Below are 20,832 nucleotides of genomic sequence, written 5' to 3' on the forward strand. Positions count from 1 at the left end.
GACCATGTTTTTGTTTGGAGATTGCCCACACAGACCTGCACACTGCATCTTGGAGGAAAGTCACAAGCTTCCCTCTACACATAAGCATTGGGTATTTTTGGGGGGGCATTGATAAAGTACCAAAGAAATGGGGGAGTATGGTGAAGCTGAACATTGGGGTTGATTTTCAAGAATAGGTGCCACTTTGTCCTTACCTACTATGTCTTTAATAGTGGAGGACATAGCCAACAGTGGGCTCCTATGCAGAACTAACTAGGAACCCCCCGGCCAAACTGTCTTGGTTCCCCTGTTGGCTAAGGGGAGTTGTGGTCCAATGTGCGGTGGCACACTTTGCACTCCCCCCAAGTCTGCCCCTGGTTTTTAACCATTTCTGGTTTATACTACTGAATATCTTTGCCTACTAAGACTTGGCTTATTCTTCAGCAACGTAAAAATATGAGACCACACGTTTCAATAAATACATTGCACAAGTTTGCATGCCAACCTGCGCATACAAAAACATCTAGCACTGATTGGTAATGTACAGGTGCTCAAAAAGCCAATCTGTATGTGCCGATAGTCTTCAAGTGTCACTGAGAAAAAACAACAACTGATTTCATTGTATTATTATTTCATTCATACATAGATAAGATGAAAAAATAGTACTGACAACATTACCTAAAAAACCTCAGCATTTCTTTCTTCTTTTATTTGCAAACAACTTTGCCATTTTTTGTACTAGAAAACTCATTTAAGGAATCTGTTGATAAAGGTGTAAATCTGATATTCACTAAACATTCTGGTGGAGAATATTCCAGGTCCATGTGTTTTCAATGAGAGTAAAGCTAGTGCTTTATACCCCTAAATGTCATTTAAATGGAACAGATGAGAAATTATAATGAACTTGTCCATATGGGGTATACAGGTACAAGTGTTTAAATGCTTAAAGACTCCCTGTAATTTTTTTATATTGTAGTTTCCTGTATAAGCACAGGTATCTTTCTGTCTGATATCCCATGTCGCCTACCTCTCCTTAACCCAGAGCTGTCTATCAGTTGGAATTCAATAAATATGGGATTGTGGTATGTCTTCACCCCATCCCCCAAACTGTGGTTCCATCCTCCAACCTCTGCATCACAACAAGACTCAGCAATGATGTAATATGTGATTATGATAGTGATTATTATTGTACTTAGCGTAATTAGAAAAATGGTGAAAATGAGGTTAAAATTGAAGGTGATGATTAGGAAAAAAAAAAATATAATGATGAAGGGGATAATGATGATGCCAACAAACATGTTGGTGACAATAATGATGATATTAATGAGAGTGATGGTGATAATGATAATAATCATGAGGATTGTGAAAAAGATGATGTTGATAGTGATAATGAGGGGAATTTCTAGAATGAAATTATTACTGATGAGTATAATAATGGTGATAATGATGAGGATAACTTGATAACTGATGGTGATAATATTGAGGACATTGATGATGGTGAAATTAAGGATGAGCAAATATGTGAACAATTTAACCTATCTTAATGGATAGATTATCCATGACTGGGATAAAAATAGAGGGCCAACTCCTCTTCTTCAAGTGCCCCCAAGCTAATGATGCTCATTAGGACTAAGGCCCCTTTCTGATTTGCAAACCGCTGCTGTTAGCCAGTCCCAGCCGCCCCCCATCAGTACCATGGTGTTTAACCCTGCGCTTGTTGCATTACCACAGTTCAACTTCAATCTCATTCAATCACATTGAACAACTCAACATTGTTGAGTGTGGTTACAGTTAGGCTTTGCAACGACTGCTTTCAACCACCTTCAACTGCCTCCAACTGCTGTGAGCCACGGTTAAAGTTATATGCAAAAACATAGACATAAGAAAAGAAAATAAAGTTCTGAATAATATACGAGAAAATATCTGAGATCCATATCAACAATTTGAAAAGTAATTCTTTTGCTGCTGTTCCATTTATACCTAATTCATCCATTGAAAGAGGTTTTGCATGTCTGTATGTCTGCATACATCAGATCTCCCTATTTTTCCTGACAAAGCGGATTTATTCCGCAAAACGCGTAGAGAAGATTGGGTGTACCCTAGGGGGAAACCCCAAAATGAGGTTCTAAGGTATACATTTTTTTTTTCATGTTTTATGTTTGATTTTAATGGTATTCAAATAAATAGGTTCGTGATTTAAAAATGTGTTGTCTAATTGGTTAAATTTGGTAAAGGCTGGCCTAAAAAGTCCCATTATTTGGGATGTTCCATAAAATTGCTTCTCAAAGTTACATGCATTCAAGTCAGTGGAAGTGGCTCAAGGGCGGAAATCAGAAGCAACATATTGTTTAGCAACTGCAGCCTTAATATTGCAACCATACTGTCATTGGTTGCACAAAGTGATTCCCAACCATTCCCATTCAGTTGCATAGGAGCAGTTAGGTGTACGATTGAGCCTGCAGCAGACCACTGCAGTCAACCGCAGCTCTGCAATAAAAATATAATTTGTTGATATTGGTGATGATAGCAATATTAATAGGAATAACAAATATTTGTTCACCTATACCATGTCTGTCTTGAACATGATGCAGCTATGCACATACGGTGAACTCCATACAATTAAACAGTCTACACAATGCCAAGAAATGACTTGATTATTATGTGGAATGTACCAATATAATCTGTTTATTCATTCCTATGGAATAATAACTTACATATTTCTGTTGATAAATTGAATGAGTAAAACTGAACAAGGTTAGGTTATTTTCAGAATTCCTCTCTAATAATTAATTCTAAATAAAACACAAAGCCACCCACCGGCTCAGTGCTGTGTTCATTTGCATGTTCATTTATTTATTGTCTGTTGTAATTAACTCTAAATCCAGTGCTGCTGAGCTTGATAAACATGAGGTTATAATACAATAACACAAACTGTTTACATTCAGGTTCATGTTCTGAGCTGAAATGTGAACGGGATGTCTAAGCTTAAAGAAAAACTCTGATAGAAGAACTGCTGAGCACTCTAATTATCACTAGAACAAATAAGAAAAAATAAAAAGTGTTTTTGTGTTGATATTTGGAAGGGAATGCTGTTAAGTTGCACTTTTTGGGTGGTGCTGTGTTGTTACATGCATCATCTCATAGACAGTCAGCTGCTCAACTGTGGGGAACAATTTCTAAACATCTAGTAAAAGGCTTTTAAGAATGTGGGAGGCATTTTATAAGACAACAAAGCCACCATCAGTGTGAACAAGTGTAAGGCCAAGTCCAGCACCAATGCTCACCAGATACCATTCTCCCAATCCAACTCTGCACTCTTTGCCTATAGAAAGCCCCCGCTCAGCCTCAGGAAGATAGTTGCCCTGTTCCAGCAGACAGTTGCCCCCAAAACTTCTGTATACAAGAGATGATGTCTAGTGAAGGACTGGCAGAGGAGCCCAAAGATAATGCAGTACGAAGATTCAAGCAGAGGCAAGTCCAGAATACTAATTACATGGGTAGTCAGTCCATCAGATAAAGTATCCAAGGAAAAATACAAAAGCAGAGTCGGGGTCACAGGCACAAGATCCGTCCAGACAGCACACAAACCAAAGGTCAGAAAGAGGCAAAGTCAGCAACAGTAAATCTAGCGAAATAGTAGGAGTATTAACATGTACATATTATGAAATGTTCCCCCATTTGATATTTTGGAGAGAACAGAATGGGGTGTGTGTAGCTTCCAGATCAGTGTTCTCAACCTTTTTAACATGGAGGGACCCTTTAAATAAGGTCCTAGGAAACCCCTACTATAATTGAAAAGATCACTGGGGGTCACTTAAACTGACATGAGAGGCACAGTATGCTTGTTGCTCAAGGAATCCCTAGGAACCCTCCTATGGATAAACACTGTTCTAGCTTGGGGTTCTCTTTGTATTAACCCCCCTGCCAGAATGAATAAAGAAGATTTTTAATTCCAAAAGCAGTACATTAAAAATCCTCTTAATTTTAAGTTTTCCGCCAGGTCCCCCCTACCTGCCTGCACGGTCCTGCCCTCCAGGCACACACTGGCGAGCAAATGCACGGCTGGCATCTGCTTCCCCTAGCCTCACGTCCCCAACGTTCACACACTGGGGATGCAGATGCTGTCTGGGCATCGCCAGCTTGCACTGATGCCTGGCCGGCATCAGCAGGAGAAGAAGATGCCGACATCGCTAGAGAACACTGTGGGCACCGCAAGAGGACACCGCTGGAACTGGGAACAAGGTAGGAGTTTTAACCTTCCTGGAAATTCCACCCCGATTGCAGCTTGGGGTTACTGCTTTTTGCATAAAAAATCTACCCTGAGCCACACATCGGGAAGACCGTCAGGGAGGTTAAGGCTCAAGCAAAAGACAGATATGTTTGGTTGAAAGCTTTGAGAAAAGCCAGCTTTAGACTCCTAGCTACTGGCCAAGCAAACCCACCCAACTCTTTCTATGACCGCTGACTCCAGGACTCTACAGTCAACTTTTTAAAAGATTTCCAGAATTTTTTGGAGCCATAACAAACCTTAGTCTGGGCCCTACATTTACTCCATCTAGTACATTTTAAACCCTGTCTCACCATGCTGCACCATACAACAATTCCCTTAAAGGGTTAGATTTCCTTTTTAAATATCACCGTCTTTGTTTTGGCACAGGAAATTATGCTGCTTACTGGCATATTTGAATCAAGCAGCTGAGATTCCATGTAAATCAGTTGTATAACACAGCCGTTGCTCTCTACAAATCCAAGCTGTGAATGTGAATTAACAGTGTATGTCAGTTGTGTTTGAAATGCCCCCATTTCAATCAAGCAAGTTTAGCTTTATTAATAATCTAAACATGAGAAATTTTCACATGCCGAGTGAGCTGTTGTGATAAAAATACAGTATAAAGCTACATCCCCCTACACCCCTCCCAGGAACTAATGAGCCCAATAGTGCCCTATCTATTATATTTTTGGGCCTTTTGTCTGCTGGTATTTATTAAATGACAGCTCAGCTTGGAATCTCAGTTCTGAACAGTCACAGCTATTAGTTATAACACCTTCTGGAAGCTGTGAGTGGTGACTCATATAATGATATTTGTAAAAAAAGACTTGCCAGTACCTGGGAATGTGGTTAATGATTAAGGATTGAGTTTTCTTTTGACTAATATTGTTATTTAGAATCTGTTTATCCTGGTAAATTATTAAAGGTGAAAGAAACCTCATTCCATGTAAAGTCCACTCAACCCTTCCTGCACATTTAGCCACTCCAGTCAGCCTATCCCTAAGACCTGTTAAAAAACGTTCAGGTCTTAGAAACCTCTGTGTAAATAAACAAAAGAAGAGAGAAACAAATAGGGTTTTTTTGACAATAGTGCTTGTCATCAGCAAATAATTCAAAATAGTTACATACACATAGGCAAACAAGGGAATGTTCTGCAATACAAGCACAGTAGTTATTAACAGTCCCAACAAACGTTTAGTTAGTTGAGTGATCAGTTATCACATGATCTCTAGACATAAAGCACCTACCGTACATAAGTATCCCAATATCCAGGTTAGTGATTGCCCGCAGCTTTTAATACCCGACGCGTTTCACCATTGCAAGGCTTCCTCAGGGTTAGCTGTGTGGTTTATAAATCTAAATACTGTATTGTCCTGGATGAGATATATTTTATAGTAGGTTGATGGTATTGGAGATACAGTGTCTTAATGGCTTTGGGTAAGTATGAACTGATCCCAGAGAGATAATGTATGGTACGGAGTGAAGATAACCTTCGCTGTCCACCCAAAAAAAAGGTGTAGGGAGATCAATTATCACAAAAGTGGAGTCTGGTCCCAGTTTAAATACGCAGACAGTAGAACAGGCTGCAGCCACAGCCTCTTCCAAGTGTGGAGTGACATGCTGCCGGAGATCTGCCCTATAGCCACCATCTTAGGAACCTCTGCTATAATTACTATATCCACAGCTCACAGTACATTAGGGTGGTGGTCAGTGAGAAGAATTCTTTCTTACATTGCTGGCCCTTGGGAAGAATGTCACCCTTACAGATTGCCAAAAAGATCAATGGTGTCACCTAAACTGAAATGAGAGTCACAAACTGCTCATTGCTCAAGGAACCCCTGACAAGCTCTGAAAGAACCCTAGGAATCCATGGAAGCCTGGTTGAGAAACACTGATCTAAAGAGAGGTTTTAGGGCAATTATGGGTAATACCTGGCCATACATTTGGCCATACACACCAAGGCCCGGTTCAGGCTTGTTGTAGCATGCATAGTAAATGTTTGTGACAAGCAATGGTGTGCTGTGGCATCAATTATTAAAAATGGCACCCTGTCAGCTGATCTGTGTTGCATTGCACTACAATGCACAGTACCACACGTACAATGTGTTTTGTAGCCTTCCCCAGAGCTGTGCTTTTCAACATTTCTGTCCCTGAGCTCTGTGGGTAGTTTATTTGACCTCATGGCTTGGTTTTTACTCTGATATGCATTGTCAGCTATGGGGCCTTCTATAGGGAGGTGTAAGCCTTTCCAAATTATGTCCAATCAAGTAAATTTGCTACATGTGAACTCCAATCAAGGTGCAGAAACATCTCAGCAGTGATCAAGATAATAGGAGGCACCTATAATAGGAGATAAATTTCAAGCATTGTTGCAAAAGTCTGAATACTTATATAAATGTGATATTTTAGTTTTTTATAAAGTGTACTACTTTGTCTAAAATTCTATATTGGATTTGAATGTAGAACAAAGAAAAAAATTAAACAATTGTAGTATCAGGCTACAACAATACAAAATTGAAAAAAGTGAAGGGGGTCTGAAGCCACTGTGTATTTTTATAGACATTGCAATACTAAAATCAATAGGCATATGGCTACTAATGTAAAAAATTAGAACCCCCCTTCTCTGGAGTATTAATCAGCCTCTAATTTATGATGGTGTTAAATCATTAAAAATACTAATACAATTATTGGGATTATAGCAACCATGTCTTCTTTTAACAGGATCTGTACTGAATAAATGACAGCTACAATCAGATTAGTTACAAGAGATAACAATACATTTCTGTCCTCCAGTTTATATAGGACAACCCTGATGTGTTACATAGGCTACAGGATGAAAACACATTGTCACAGAAGAGATATTGATAGTATTTCACAGCACAATGGGCAGCTTAATCAGCTGTGTTTTTTTCTCTGGCTAAAGGGGAAACAGATGACAAAAGAAATGGGCCATCGATAAATAGACCCTGGAGACACTCTGTACACAATAATATAATCTACCAACATCTGTTGAGAGGAGAAAGGATTAAGAAAATCGACATGAAAGGTTCAGGGAGTCTTGGCGGATGTATTCCACGAGCTCACAAAAGAGTGGCTATCTTAACCCGTTTTGTGAAAGACAAATTTAAGATCTGCAGTAACTAAGCAGGAAATGCACGATTTTAATAATAAAGGACTCATACACACATGTACAGGCCAACAATAAACTGAATGTGCCAGTTCACCTAAGATGACACCCTAGTCAAACAGATGATACAATACTGTTAAAAATTTCTTGTTCCAGTCCACTTTAGTGCCAAAAAGTGAATCTGCCGATAACCTGGTGTGCTGGGAACACCATCTCCTCTTTGATAAGAATGGCTGCCAAGGTGTTCCCAGTCCTGCTCACTGAAATGACAGTGTGTCTGGAAGGTAAGGAGCCTTTTCACAAAGATCTTTCCTTATGGCATGAGACTTCTTTATCCTTATTCCCAGTTTTCTGCATCTACATTTGGCTCCTTTCCATGGACTTCCCCTCACAACTTCCTAAATGTTTTTCTTTTGTGTGCTTGAAGCAGGTTTTGTATTCCCATGCAAATCTCTGGTAATGCAAAACTCACTTAAGCAGGTTTAATACAAGTCATCAGGAGGTCAACAGGTCCAATGGACCTGTTAATGTCATCTCAGAAGCCTTTTAGATTGAAGCCCAATATACAAGCCTGAAGTCTTCCAACACAAACCCTAGCTAGATAAGATGTTCCCAAATCAGACAATCTGTGCAAATGTGGGCATTGTATTTGCATTGCAAAGCATTCCAAATTGTATCTGTAACCAGTAAGAACAGTAAAGGCTGGCTTGGGTTTTCTTTTTCACCATTAGTTCAATTTAGAGTGAACAAGAAGCGCAAACTATGGGCAGAATAAAAAAGTCCCATGTGATGCAGGGTACCCAATTCATTAAGAATTATCTGATTTTGTAACTACCTCCTTAATCATACTGAAAAGACCTGTTGATTGTGCCAGTAAGCATTTTTTTGACAGGGTGCCAATGCTCTTCCTTCTAGAATGAAATCACTGGAGCAATGTCACCCCATACAGTAGCTGTTGATAGACCTGTCAGTGAATACCTACAATCCTTTAGATTGATGACCCACTGTGCCATCTCCAAGCTTTGGGAAAAAATATAAAAGCCATGCTCAATGTCTTCCACCTCCTCCACCACCATCTAGCAGGGTGCAAACCATGTTTTCAAGCTAAACTGACTACTGATAAATAAGGTAAATTACATTTCTTTTACTACAATAAACATGCCAACTTGCACTGAGCACAAATGTTTATTACCCCGTAGGGATAAAAACTGGAGAATTTAAATGGACTTTAAGTATTTTGGACAAAAGGACTTGACAAGGCAACCTCCATTTGTTTAAGATGCCTCATTCTAGCTCAAAGAGTTGAACCGAAGGGGCCCATTAAAATGAGCAGGAAATATACAATATACGTGGAAGTGCAGATCGGGCTCTCTGGATCATGAAATGATTGGCGCAGATGTTGTTCAGGTTCAGCTTGCTCTGTGATGTGAAATGTAATAAGAGAAAGGCTATTACCAGCAAGAGACATGAGAAGGCAATGTGCTGTACAAAAGACAGAGCAATTCTTTTCTTTTATTCAAACATTGCGTGGCTAAGGCAGTAATGCATTATTTGCCGAATGAACAATGTAAGCATAATATTCATCTATGAATAATGAGGAGTGCCAATAAGTAAAACAGAAGTAACATTGTTACAAGTCTCTAAATAACTGTAAAATTACAGCAGTCATTGAGAGGAGACAGTTGTCTTAGTCTTTTCATGCTTTGTGCCAAAACACGGTGCAAATAATGCCTTGCAACAACGGGATCAATGCTTTTCCAATGGATGGGGTTGGAAGTTTTGCAATGCTTTGTATTTATTCTTAGTTAACATGCTGTATTGGTTTAAAAGCAAAGCCAATGTGGTAGGACACAAAATTGTTATCAATGTAAGTTTTCTACGGAGCACTCAAATCACGCATGGTTAAAGATCTTTAAATGTGGTTGGTTTATCTTTGGTCTTCAACCTACCTTATCAGCGTGATTGCTATAGCAGATCAATGCCAGGATTAAAAAGCCAGCATACTGTGTGGAAGGATAAGAGAACCAAGCCATAAGGATCGGTCCGGATTTAATTTTTTTATGAGTTAGGAAGACATACAACACGTTTTGGGGGTTATACACATCCGCCTTTTGGGGGTTATACACATTTCCACCTTAATCAGGAATTATTCTGTAGGAGGAATCTGGATGGTTAGTCCTGGGACTTATTTCTTAGTAAGTTGTAGTTGGAATTTAGTTCCATGAATGTCTGGCAGCTAGACAACCCAAATCAATGAGCCTTTAACAGCTTGGCATCTCTTTTCCCACTTGCAAAATCATTTATTAGAGACTGTTGGAGTTCCACCAGGTTAATTAGATAGCTGCCATACATTTAAACTGCCTTAAACTGTATTAAAAGACATATGACTATGGTGGGGACATTAGATTGTGAGCCTCTTTGAGGGACAGCTAGTGACATGACTATAAACTTTGTAAAGAGCTGCATAATATGTCTGCCCTAGATAAATAAACTGTAATAAATATTTAAAAAAAACTGAAATTCATCTAGTAATGTGTTCTGCTAGATAATTCAACACTGTCTGATTTTTCTACCCAAACAAATGGGATGCCTAAAATCTTCCTTGTATATTAGTATTTACTTCTGCTAGAAATACATTTTTTATACACAATTTGTTAAACCAGCAGTGTACTGAATGCCCGTAAGTTGACACATTGTATTTCATTTTATATTAGTTTATATAGTATAGTATATTGTATAGTTTATACAAAGGCTGCAGATTGAAATTAAAAGGTATTATATAATAATATTAAAATACAGTATATAATTTTTGCTTTTTTCCAAAAATTGAAATACCCTTTATAGTCCAGTGACCACGTCCCTAACGTAACACAATAATTTGGTTTGTAAAAATAGAATTTTTTAGTGGTTTCCATTTTAAATTCAATTGCATGTCTAATTTTTCTTCTGTGTCACTGTCTGTCTCTGTCTGTCATTTGCAACCTTTATTTGATGTACAGCGCTGCGTAATATGCTGATGTTATAAAAATACTGTTTAATAGTAATAATTTTCCATCTGAAAAAATGAGTTAAGGCAGATGTAAAATCCCTCCTTACAAAGCCTAACTTTAGCTCTTCAGCTTCAGTTTCCAGCAGAATCACCTTATTTTGGACTTGGACACCACACCCGTCCTCTTTAACATTGGTAAACTTAATTCCTGTGAGGGGGCACAACTGCAGGCTGCGGGTATACATACCGTACTTGAAGCTGTTATATGTCAATTTGCCAAGTATTCTCCAAGTATTTTTCCTGTTCTTCTCTAATGACAGAGTGCTGATCTCTGCATCAGTTTCCTTTGATACCAGGGTAGCTTGATGACACACCCGGGGGGGAATAACTTTAATGTCCTGGGCTGAGTTGTCTACTACCTGGTGTCACTCAACCCAAAAGAGGACTGACAGTGGGAAAAAAAAGAAGAACATGGATTCCAGTGAAGACTTTATTTTAATGAAAGCAGAGGGGAGGGTGAAGGGTCTAAAGCGCCTCTTAGTTGTCACTGATACCATTGTTCCGTTTAAAAGATTTTACCCTTTTTTTATGTCACAGTACCAACCATGTTATGTTGAATTCACTTTCTGTCTGAAGGACAATGATGCAAAGAGAAAATAAAGATGTCAAAAAACTCTGACAGATGTTTTAACCATTTCCATAACCATGAAATGCTCATATGTCTCAAGAACATAAGGTGACATGTCCTTCTGAATTTTATAAAATATTACTCGGCTTTGGAGGAGTCTTGGACTGGAAGTATGTTCACACTACGAAGAAATGGGTTGCCATTGAGGAGTCCATGAGTAATTCTTAAGTCTGTAAAATATATATTCTATAGGGACCTCTTCCCACACATCTCTTCACTTTCCCCACAATATCTCTATACACTTTAAGGTAGAAGAATTAAACTTTTAGCTAGTTGGTAACTGCCTCTAATCCCTACATTGTGTTCAGCAGACTGTATTCTGAAGATGATGAGATATAGAAGGGATACTTACACACGTGGTGGACTTGTTATTCAGTCCTATTAGAAACAGATAGCTGATAATAAAAATACAAGGCTCTAGCCCACCATTTGACTTGGTTTGGTTTTACCTATTACAGTGTATGACATGTTTAAGCCTATACGAAAGAACATAACCTTACCTTCTAAATGCTGCTAATACTCCATTTCACAGAAACTTTCTAAGATGTTTAAATCTTTCTTCAGATGAAAAGAGTTTTGGCGCATTGGTCAGTGGCAAAGGGAAGTCCTAAAAGCTTGCTTTGCAGGGAGCACTTCTATTCACACTTTGAGAATACAACACTTTATCGGAAAATCAGTGGTGATCTAAGGTACATACTTGTTTGGCATTCAGTTGACCTCTTTTTGTCCTGCAGCTCCTTTTAAGCTACATCAACCTGCTACAAGCTGCTTTGCAGAGACCATTGCTTTTCACATTTTAAATATTAGCAACAAAGCCTCTTTAATCAAACTGCAGTTGCTCAATGACACAAGTCTTTACATTTTCCTTACTATAGCAGATTGCATTTTAAAATTCTACCAATGCCCTAATATGTATGAACCATTCCACTGTTCTGGCTTGATGCAGAACATTCCCCAAACTCTTTATACAGACCTAAGGCAAACAGTGGAAATGAATGGAAGGTAAACATGAAAAGAAAAGTAGCCTTCATAAATAAATGAATGCAAAGAAGGACATGAGCTGTCAAACTGAGCGTGGTGGTATGATCATACGAACCATGAAGAACTCTTGCAGGTAAGTGGCTGCCCTACTAAGAGAGCTCCAGTTCCCCATTATAATTTGCAGGGCTAAGCTATCAGTTTAACAGCTCAATTCTACACAATGGAGAACATTGCTGAGTGATTCAGAACCTCAACCCACAGTACAGTTTTCAAGGCAGATGTTTCTTTTGAGCATGCCTGCTCACAAAAGAGAACTTCTAAGAAGTACCAATCTCCAGTATACTAATGTTGGACCTCTACAATGGATGTGGGCCCATGAAACCCACATGGAATGATTTAATGGTAGCTTTTTCACTGGTATTATTAAACCTGTCATACACAGAAAATAGTTACAAACTATTGCCTTGTTACCAATGTACTTTATAATTGACATTTATTTTTTATTGGCTGGTTTACTATCTTGGAATCGGGCCTCTTGCTATAAAAAAAAATCATTTTAAACTCTAAGATTTCAGCTTATCGTTAGAGACAAAGCAGATAACTGTTACAACGCTGATTTGATTCTCTGCAAAAATGTGGCAAATAAGCCATTCAAATCCTCCTATAATGTATCCTAGTAATGAATGAAGTGGTTGCATGGCTGAACAATGGCAGCAATAGAGGATGCTGGGATATATTCCAATTTACAAAGAGCCATTGAGCAGAGAGCCAAGATCTTCCAACATGAAGAGTGAAGGGTTTCAACACTGAACAAACACCATCATAAAAACCAATTAAAGGAACATTATACCAAGCAATTATTTCTTCTAAAAATATTACAGCTTTTGCGGAGTGCTTGTGACTGATTAGAACGCAAGCATCGCAATGTCTGAAAGATGTTTTGTTTAAAATATATTGCTTGGTCATATATGAATTTTGCCATTCCAGTGTTAATTAGCCTTCAAGAAGTACCATTGAAAACTATCAAGGAGAAAGCAAGCACAATCAGACCACTAAATGATTTTTTTGTTTGCATGTGCATAGACATTTCACCCAAATGTGCATATTTTAAAGAGTATGTCTGGCCAAAATAAAAAAATAAAAAACATTGATAGGATATATCTATCTGCCCTGTCCAGTTCTCTTCCGTGAATCACAGAACCCCCAAGAGGAGGGATGTTCTATAGTTCAAACTAGGAATGAGCAGCTAAAGCTGACAACTCTGCTCCTTCATATTTAAAGTTCATGAATGAAGTCAGGGACGTTAGAAAGTGTTCTGCTGGGGAAAAAAAAAGAAGGACTTCAGGAGTCACCATGTCCAAAGACTGGTAGGTTGCAATATATTATATCTTTGGTCTTGGGTTTGGATACACTTTAATTTAAATAATGGAAACAATAGATTGACCATAAAAATCTAAAGCTCCCCAAGTATGACTGGCTGGTGAGTAAATGAATGATTCAGCTAAGTTTTTACACTCACCTGTCCTTGTTCCATCATGGGTGCCGCCATCTTCTTTTTTTCCCGGTTCTGATCTTCAGTCATCTTGACTTGCCGGGTAAAGATGACGTAACTCCGGCTCAGGCATACAGATGTTCATTCAGTCCCAGTAGCCACAGGGGAAGCCATAATGTGCCAGTTTTTTCATGCCCATCTTCTGTATCAGGCTTATGATTTATGAGCTTTATGACCACACTCCAGAGTATAAAATGAGCTTCTCAATCCTTTCTTAATTTTACCCCAGACATCCCCCTTCCTCTCTCATAAATACCCCAGCAATATGTGTGCTTTTTATCAGTACTGCATACAAGAGTTTCCTTTGCCCTGATGAGTTCTGGGTAGATTGCACTGCATTTAATATGAAAAGAAATAGCACCACAACCTGGCCACTGACCAACCCTTTCCACTCAACAACCTAATCCAGTCTGTAGTTCTCATCCAGCACCATCTAGAGCTAATTGTATTTTCTGATCCAGACGGTTCCCATAATTTCTCTGCCTTTTTGAAGTACCGGTCTGAGTTTGCAGACAATAGTCTGTAAAGTGTCTATTCAAGCACAGACAATTCTGATATTAAATCTTAAAGAGCCTATAGAGGAAGACGTGAGATTATTCTTACGAAATTCTCTAATTATTACAAGGTATCATTAGCACACATTGTGGGAGGCAGACAGGCTCTGTGATGCTGAATCTCTGGAGGACAAAAAGAAGTGGATTGTGCTTGATAGCTATTTGCTTCCATCATAATACCAATAATGGAATTAATATCAGATCATATAAATGCAGTTCTATTATTCTCAACAGTACTGAGCGATGATGAGAGAGGTACGGAGGGAATTTTACCTTCAAATTAAGTATTTGAGTCATGAAACTCACCGACAATCATAATCTATTGGAAATTAACTTGCTACGTGAAGCATAATAGGAGGAAAAGGACAAGTTCTATCTGAGAATACATCCTTGGCACTTTCAAAGCTAATAGAATGAGCCAAAGAAATCTGGAATGGAGAGGTCATGAAAGAGTTTCTTTAGTAATATTCAAGGCACGTTCAATAATTAGGGATGTGATTTATATGTCCACTGTCCACTCTGTGCTATACATCACCGTGCTACTCCAGACCATATGGAATGGTGTGGAGCCTGCGGTATGCCATGAAGCTTCTTCTGCGAGATTGGAAGATAAGCCGGTCGCATGGCTTTGCAGTCCCAGCTTTTTTTTTTTACAGTTCATTAATTTTAATAATGCTCCACCGGCTTCAAAATCCCAAAGCCAGCTGATCATTAAGCACATTTGTAAAGCACATCCCTGTCCTTTATAAATATGCCTCTATATAACTATAAAAAGCCATATAATGAGCGCAAAAGAACAAAATGGGCATCAGTTATCAGCGTCATAATAAAATGTCCTTATTGCCCAATGTCACATTTTTCAGTTCAGGTTTTGAGCAGACTCTGTGGGCCTGATTTCTTAAAGCTCTCTCCAAGGCTGGAGAAGATACGCTTTCAGCAGTGATGCTGGGCGATCCAGCAAACCTGGAATGGATCTAGTCTAGGATTGAAAATAATCCAAATACCAAATGTATTTTAAGAAATCCATTCCAGGTTTGCTGGATCACCCAGCTTCACTGCTGAAAGTGTATCCTCTCCAGTCTTGGAAAGTTTTAAGAAATCAGGCTCTGTATACCCTTGTTGAGATTTGTTCTAAGACTTCATCTAGACAAAATACCTAATAGATTCTGTAAATATAATTTTAAATGTTCTTTGGAGGTGCCCTATGTATAGAATTATTATGACCAGCCAGAGCACTGGACTATTCAAAGGGCTACAACAACTTTCAACCAGCTCAATCATTAGAACATTCACAAACTAGGTCAACGTTTTACCAATCAAACATAATAAATTGTGTGACTATAAATACTGGGAGAGGTATCTAACATTCATTAGAAATGTTGAAGATACTTGGATAAGTGGGGAAAGGTCTTCAACATTTCAGAACAAGTCCAGTAGAAAATTATTAACTACTACTAGCTAATTAGAATGATGCAACCTTTATAAGCTTTGAAAAGTCTTTGACCAGTCAACGCAATAGAAAATAGAAAAACCAATTAAAAAGAACATGACATTATAAGTTAAATTCCCATATATCAACTCATTTACCTATGTAGAACCCAGCATAGCTCCCAACTGTCCACGATTTAGAAGGATTTGTTTTTCTTTTTAGAACCAAGTTGCTCATATAATAGAATGATCTATCATGTTAGAGTTGAGTTTTAAAGCATGGTCAAACCCAAAATGTTTTTATGAACAAGAAAATTCTTCTTTTTATAGAAGCTGAAGATTTAAAAGATTAAAGGTGACTTTGGAAATACATTAACATGTTAACTCTTAAATGAAAATTAATAATTGGGTTTAGATGTGCTTTTAAACCTCCACATGTTCTAGACTGCAACTGTTAAAATTCCTCAGCAACCTTAATCTGGCATGGGCCTAATAAATCTAATTAAGCAGACACCTAGAAGATTATATAAATTAATGGATATGCTGGTTTGTTGCAGCTTTGTTTGATTAGGGGTAATGAATCATATTTTAACATAATAATCAGCAAGAGCAAAAAATGTAAGTGAGTGATCTATACCCATACTAAAGGAACCCACATGCATAGGATTATTTCCCAATCTTCCCAAACATGGTCAGTGTGGTAGTCAGTTATATGGAACTTACCTGACCTATGCAACTCCCAACCCCCACTACCATGATGTTGTTTCACCTAGATAAGGCTGTTGCTGTGGGTGTCTGGACAGGATCTGCACATTGGCAACCCATATACAACCACATAAAATTGGCTGCCATTACTCTTATGCTACATTTTACTTTCTAGAAATCAGTGGGACCCAAAGCAAAGTTTAGAAGTGAAAAGGCTCCAACTGCTGTGCAATGAAAAAACAAATAACAACTTGCCAAAATTAACACTACAGTGAATGGTGGGTATGGCCAAACTGCATTACTTGTAGGTAGGATTTATAAAAAAAAACAGTTTCTCTACTTTACAGCATGTAGAGGGTGGAGGTTACGAATATGCAATGTACATAGTGCAGGGGTCAGTTGTATGTAATGTACAGAATGGAGGGTCAGGTATGTTATGAATTGAGTGCAGGGGTGTAGGGAACACGGGGAGTGCAGAGGTCAGTATTTTGTAACATAGAGAGTGCATGGGTAAGGGGTATGGTATGTAAAGAGCACAGGGACCAGAAGTATGTTATTTACATGTGTAGAGGTCATATACATGCATAGGTCAGGTACATGCAACAAATTAAAAGCAGGGATCAGTATATGCAGCCCATTGAGGTCTGTTAGGTGCATAACCATGCAGGTATCATTATGCATGAAGTCACTTTGTCAAAGAACCCCTAAAAACCACTGGATGAACCTTGGTTAGCTGCTCTTTGCACATACATAAAACATACTTACATTCACATAAATACACAACTAGTAACCAGTCACCTCTATGGTGGCATGGCTGTATGACTTTACTTTCCCATAGGCCTTATGACTGCAGCAGTTTTGCGGGTACTAGTTAGGTAAGTGCTTTCTATAGCACCTAGATCTAGCTATTGCATTGGTAAGATATATAGAGCCTGATTTAATAATCTCCAAGGCTGGAGAGAATACACTTTCATCATTTAAGCTGAGTAATCCAGCAAACCTGGAATGGATTTCCTAAAAGTTATTAGCTAATTGTTAGCAAATGTTTTCAATCCTGGACCAGATCTATTCCAGGTTTGCTGGATCGCCCAGCTTCACTGATGAAAGTGTATTTGTTAATTAGTAGTGTAGTTGTTAATTAATCAGGGTCATAGTGTGGAGTGAGGTCTGTAGTCCAGCAGGCAGGGCTGACAACTCTGGTTGGTAGTAAAGGCACCATGTAGTCAGCTTGTGCAGAAATTTCTATATGTATTTGCTTTATACTTGCAGCAATTTAATGGGATAAAACATGTGCATGTATGTGCTTGCGCTAACATATACCATAATAGTGATCTTGGGGCACAGTTATGGAGAAGAATAGTAATAAGATAAAGCAACCTCAAATATTTTTCCAGTATTTGCATTTCCACTTGACTAGTATACTTCAAAAACAGTCCAACCATATAGGAATCCTTTTATTTTAATTAACCACTTTAGGGTGAAGAATTTCCTGGAAAGCCTTAACCCTGACATTAACGTCACTCACTTAATTACATAGAAAAAAGCTCAGAACTTTCTTTTTCTTTGCACACTGTTATTCTCTGGAAATGATCTGACTCTGAAATACAATTAATCATCCTCTGTCATTTTTATATTATATGCAGGATCCTCTAGAGTAAAGTCTTTGTTCATCCTTCATTCAAATTCTTTGACCTTCCTCTTTATTCCATTTAGACCTCAGGTGGGTTTCTGTCCAAAAACGCTGCAAATAATGGATATTGTTGAGACTCATTTGTCAAGACCATTATCCGCTTACCAACTCCCCGTTTCTGCATATGTTTAACATTTTCCCTTATAGAGACATTAAAAAAATCACACAGACACCATCCCAGAATAATTCCATTTTATCCAATGCTATGAATCATAGAAAAAAAAAACTTCACGTAAAGACTGTTTACTTTGCAGCGTAAGGAGCTCATAAACACCATTTGCATATTGTGCATACAGCTGTTTCAACAAGGTCTGTTTGCCGCGGTTCATTAAAATGATTTGATTTGTCAGGATCTAGTTAGAATTTTATTCACAGCAGCGGTAAGAGTCTACGGTAATATATGGTGGCGTCGTCTTGCCTTTTCAAAGCGTGCAGAATGAAAGGGGTGAATATAAGTAGACATCAGCCTAGATCATAAATGCTAACAATTTCTCGACGCCTGCTTTATTTAAATATTTTGTATTTCGTTTTTTTTTTTTGTTGGCTTGAAGAATAATAGAATGAAAGGCTAATGGAATCGAAAGCAACCAGAATGCAATGACAACCAGGACAGATAAAAGAATCAGATCTTAACCCTGACACATGGTTAGCATTTTTTTATGGAACGCTTGTCAGTCCATTGTATTCATGTGACGTAAAAAGAACGGCAGAAGTGGGAAGATGCAATCGGGACAAAGTTTAGTTTAATTAACATGTCCTAAGTGATCAGTTAGACAAAGTGTGAAGTACATCATTTCTCAATGTTGTGCTGAAATAAAGTATGGATCAGCAAGTTCTGTAGGAAGAATCTTGGTGCAGGCAAATTTTGGCACAAGACCTGTTATATCATTGCAGCTGATTTACTAAAAGAAATTAGGCTTATCCCTTACCAAGGCAATTTATATCTTGCAAGAAAAAAATTACCAAAAAAATTACCAAGTAAAGGATACCCAATCATGTGAAGGAAATGTGAAAAAACAGGATTTTGCCTTGCTCATATAGTTGGATGAAGTCACCTCATTCACTCATTCACAGCCAAGTGAACTATCCCTTGCTAGATAAAAAGAGGATAAAAATATGACATGTGTACAATGGCCTAATGCCTGACCACTGTGCATTTCTAACGAGAAAAGGACAGGAGTGCGGCTTGTTCGGCTCCCCACCATTGAATAGAACCACGGCCTGTACAAGGTTACAAGGTAGAGTTTTGTTATCTTTTTAGCATGGAGAAACCCCTCAGGTTTTTAGGGAACCCCTGCTATAATTGACTATATCCACAGCCCACAGTAAATTAGTGTGGTGATCAGTGGAAAGAATGCCGCCCGTACAGACAGCCAAAATATAATTGGTGTCACTTAAACTGACCTGAGAGACACAAAGTGCTCAGTAAGAGGGCAAGCCACGGAGCCAACATCAAGAATTAGCAGTGGAGGGTTAAAGCAACTTATTTCATACTGTAACCACAAATATGTGATAATCAGATGATAAACAAGTGGTAAAATATCTATATGTGGTAAACAGAAAACTGTTCCCATCTGTCCCCAGAAATCTGTTTTTCAATACTGTGTGCCACCATCTTTCCACTTGGCACAGGAAAGATAAAACCAAGCTACAATTTGCTGTAGAAGTTGTATAGGTTGGTAACATTGCATTAACAGTACTAACAATCAACTAAATCCGCACATTTTTGGGGGAAAATAAGAGAATTTGAAATCGCAGATGGGACAAATTAGAAAGGCACCACTATGTATGAAATTAACTGAGAAAGGTTAACCACAACATGGAACTAAATTTATGCTTTCAAAATTTAGAATCAGGCAGGGTTTTACTGCAGAAAAGGGACAAATGTTGTCCATTCTGCAAAAAGCATTCTGACCTGCCTGGTCGCTGTCCTAAACTCCGTCTAAAATCCGGTTACTCAGAATATCCTAGCTCCCCTATGGCTGCTGGAACTAAATAAACTCCCATGAGCATTAACAGGAGTTATGTCACTGCTGCAGTCATAAGGCCTATGGGAAAGAAAAGGTAAGACATACAGCCATGCCACCTGAGAGATGATTGGTTACTAGTTGTGTATTTAATGTTTTAATTTTTGGGTTTAGTTCCACTTTAAGAGTTGGGGTATGCTTTATAGTAAAGAGCGGCAATAAATCTTGGAACACTTTGGATGGCGATGAGTTTTCTTAATGTCGTTTCACTATATCTTGACATAAATTCCATAGCATTAAAGTAAACAGTGTTGGACTACCAGTCCCAGTGGATTAGTCAACAGTTTGCAAGTTCTCTACAGCCACATTTGAATCCACAATTAATTTATGCCACTTTAGACCTAAACTTCTTACAATCAAGTAGAAACCTTAGTCAAGTTTTATCAAGAAAAAACTTGCGTACTGTACTATCATTTCAACTAACTATACATTTCTAGACATTCTAGACAAGCTTTCAAAAAGATATATTCTCTTTGAACTTCTTGATCTGACTAGAAAGCATACCGTTGGCTAAATAAAAAAAAAGTACAATTGAATAGCATAAAACTCAAGAGAGAAGAAACCTGCTTAGATATTGAACGTTTGAGATAGAAGATAAGGTCCATGAGAACCTGACCTGTTCATCTATACAGTCATCCTATGACTACGTCTATTAATCCTGACATAAACTAGACGATATACTTAAATTCCAAACATTCAGACCTGTCACATTTGGTGAGATGATGTTTGAGCTACTTGGCTTTTCATGGTACCAAATATTTTAATGAAAGCAACATTTAGAATGTTGAAATATTTTATAATTTACATTTTATATTGCAGGAAAGACATTAGCAAGGTCAAAG

At 38.2% G+C, this 20,832-nt stretch overlaps 1 protein-coding gene across 2 annotated transcripts in view; it reads right to left on the reverse strand.

Annotated features, from left to right (window-relative positions):
* TAFA1 (TAFA chemokine like family member 1) overlaps window positions 1–20,832 on the reverse strand; it is a 228,065-nt gene that overhangs the window by 54,996 nt on the left and 152,237 nt on the right. The window lies entirely within an intron of this gene.

The sequence above is a fragment of the Pyxicephalus adspersus genome, chromosome 8 (assembly GCF_032062135.1).
Source record: "Pyxicephalus adspersus chromosome 8, UCB_Pads_2.0, whole genome shotgun sequence".
NCBI lineage: Eukaryota > Metazoa > Chordata > Amphibia > Anura > Pyxicephalidae > Pyxicephalus > Pyxicephalus adspersus.